The sequence below is a fragment of the Magnolia sinica genome, chromosome 7 (assembly GCF_029962835.1).
Source record: "Magnolia sinica isolate HGM2019 chromosome 7, MsV1, whole genome shotgun sequence".
NCBI lineage: Eukaryota > Viridiplantae > Streptophyta > Magnoliopsida > Magnoliales > Magnoliaceae > Magnolia > Magnolia sinica.
Genome location: NC_080579.1, coordinates 24,191,528 through 24,195,040, shown reverse-complemented (window position 1 = coordinate 24,195,040; position 3,513 = coordinate 24,191,528).

Genomic DNA, 3,513 nt, shown 5'->3' with positions numbered 1-3,513 from the left:
TTCCTACCATCCGTTCAGCTCAAAACTTCATACATGGCCAAGGGCCTACAAATTAACCCTACACATCGAATTTCAACCCTCAGATCCCTCCGGAAGTAGCCCAACGGACAGATCAGCTCCTTGAATCCTTAAGTGGGGCCCGCCTGATATCTGGATATACTTCAATTTTGGTCTCAACCCCTTAAACTGTGTGTTAAAACGGATGGATGGAGCGGATTTCTCATGAACATCACAGTGGACTCCGCATGTACAGCACAAGTACATGAGGTATAGCGCTCGCGCCGCACTGGACGGTCAGCCCAGTCAAAGCCGGGTTGACCCGCGCTTTTTTCCTCATGGAGACAGCGTCCAACGCTGTCCGACCATTTTTTTGGCTAGTGAGACCCACACATCATCCAAATGGATGATCAATACCGTTTATTGTGTTCATAGGAGGGCAAAAAGTTGCTCTTAGGTGTCAATTTGTCCTCATGCAAGCTATCAGAAGATCCTAACTATAAATTGCAGGATAGATGGCAGCGAACAAAGTTCAGTGGACCACGCCAACTACACTCCAAAATCGTCCATTCATGACTGGTTTTTCGCCAGGAATTCAATGGACGTGGTGGATTTTATCAAACACATCACTGTGGGGTCCATTAAACATCTTTTATTCCGACGCGGAAGCTCTGTTTCGCGTCAGAAGCTACAGAGAAATCTTGTGGGCCACCACCGTGATTCATTAGTCGGATCTGGACCGTCCATAAGAAGCCCATGCTCCTTATAAACATGGCCTAGGTGACAGAATTCCAGAAGGCAGAGGAGAACGATTTCCAATTGTCCAAACGAAAGATAGACAATGCAAGGAAAGCTTTCGTGAGCTACACCGAACCTGAGTTGCAACACGTATTCCTCAACCAGTTTTTCGAGCCTCATTCGATGGACGGACTGGATTTCTCAAAGAATCCTGATCATGGCCCCACAAATCACCAGCGCAGCCTTGTTCGCAAGCCTTGTTCTGCGCAGGGATCTGACGATCCAGGTGAGCCAACATGGCTGGCCAATGGGAAGATCCAACCCGTTCATGTGTAGATCATCCAAAAACATCCCAGGTGATGTTATCTTTTTGGAAAGGAAGAAAGGAAAGTGATATCTTTTATTGCGCGTTCCGGCTGCGAAACCTGTAGCACTGCGTAAAGAGAGTCGGTTCTCCACCGACTTCAGCACGCACCGCCTCTTGTGCGTGAGGACCCTCCAGCCGACCTTCACAGTTATAAAAAGAAGAGAAAGTGAGAGAGAAAATTATTCAATTACAGGGACCAAAGGGTGAGACGTCAGTAAGAGAGAAAGATTGAGAGAGTATTTTTAGAATTTTTATTTGTTTATTTATTCATTATTAGTATTTTGTGAAATGTAGCCTCATCATATCTATCAGTGGCTAGATCTCTTAGCTAGGGCTAAGAGGTGAAGCTTGTAACATGATGGGAGACTCTGTGCTTGTGCCTTTTGTTTAGACTTAACTGATGTTGATTTTAGTTTAATTAAGGGAATGTTTTTAGTTTTTAATTGTCTGTTGTGACTAAAATTACAATGGGTCTGCGATGGCTTTGAGCATGTTCCTTTCCTTTTTATGTTTATGACGTCAGGAAGCCCTGTTGTTCACCATCGTCTCCTGTGCATGGTTGGATGACGGTACCCTTCCTAACCTTTATACATTGTTGATTGGTTGGTAATTAGTTTAATTCTGTTGTTTACTTTGTCTCCTGGGCATGGTTTGGTGATGGAATCCATTCTAATTCATATACCTTTCATCTCTTGAAAACTATATCAAAGGAAGTTCAGTTTTGATTTCTATGGTTACATTCTTCAACTGGATGAAGATGGGACTCTAAGTCCAGTTAAGTTCTTGACGCAGGCATAAGATCTCTCTGATCTCTACAAGTGGATCCTTGGCACCCTAGTTTCCTTTCCCTGAATTCTTTAAGTTTTAGATAATTATTTCATCATTATTCCTCAACTTACACTCGATTTAGATTTCATCTCATTCTAGTTCTAGTTTTATTTAATTTCAGATAACATACAAGTATCAATCCCTTGGGATTCGACCTCGGTCTTACGGAGTTTATTACTACATCACAACCCTATACTTGGGGAGTGAATACATAATGACCAGAATTTTCACAGACAAAGCAGACTATATTTGTCTTTTTCTGCTTCTTCTTCCCATTACCCTCAAGATCTGACAGCCTACACGAGTTTTGGAACCCTCACAAAGTAGAAGATTAACGCTCCAACGGCCCGCCTATCTACTACTGGATCAGATGGATCTATTCACACCTCTGATCCTATGGTATAGATGGCCCCAAATCACGATTTATGGATTAGATCATCCCAAGGACAAGCCAAAATGGACAGATTACTGTGCACACTATATCTTTTTATATACTCTCAGTATTTCTTATGATTGACTGCATTTTTCGAGAGAATAACTCATCTCTTTTTATAGGAAATGGAGGAGATGGGATGAGACCAGATTATCTGGTCTTCTCCCTATCTCTTATCAAAAATCAAATTCAAAATTGAATTTGAAATTTCAATAGAAAGGAAAATGCCGGAAGAAGCCTAAACATATGGGACCCACCCACTAGTGATTGCTCACCAGTGGGCCCTCTGGCCTACGTCCAACATAAATGTCTACCCATTTTAGCAAAATGAGCTCATAAAAAAAAAAAAAAAAAAGTAAACTCTCTAATCCTTGCCCTTTTGGGAGCTTGGATTTGAAATGCATTGGAATCCAAATCACAATACATTGGAATCAAGGTGATTTTGAATCCTCATTTGTGTTTAGTTGAAATATAATAATTTTTAAAATTTTCGTTTTGGAAGCTTGTATTTGGAGAGCATTGAAATTCTTCGGTATATTTATAGGAATTAGATTTGATTAACTAAATTAACTTTCATGTCCCAAATTAGTATATATTTGTGATATTTGATAAAATGATTGTAATACGCCCATTTAAACATATACTTTGGTAAAAAAGAGGAAATTTCAAACCTTGGATGGGCCACATATGCAATAATCACAAACAAGCAGCTCACCGATGTTTCTTAACAATCCATGTAGATGTCCAACATTTGGATGGTTCATATCATTTTATTGATATGATTTTAGTGTTGCATTCAATAATTAAATTGTTTGGAGTATCATGCCATATGACGACTGGATTAATAGCCTAGAGACACTTTTGTTACATGTGTGACTCTCCGGTCCTTGAAAATAACACAAAAAAGGTATTTCTTTTGGATTATGCTGGAATCTTGGCATTTTACTGAGATTTCATAACACAAAGAAATGTAGATTTAAAATACCTCTGAATCCATTTACCTACCAATCCAAAGCTACCAAACGCAAAAAATAACTATTTGGATTTGAAATACACCCATTTACCACCAAATCCATGGTGCCATATGGGGTGTAAATAATTAAGAAGTAAAATCCCTTATGTCTAAAATAAATAAATGTAAAATAAACCA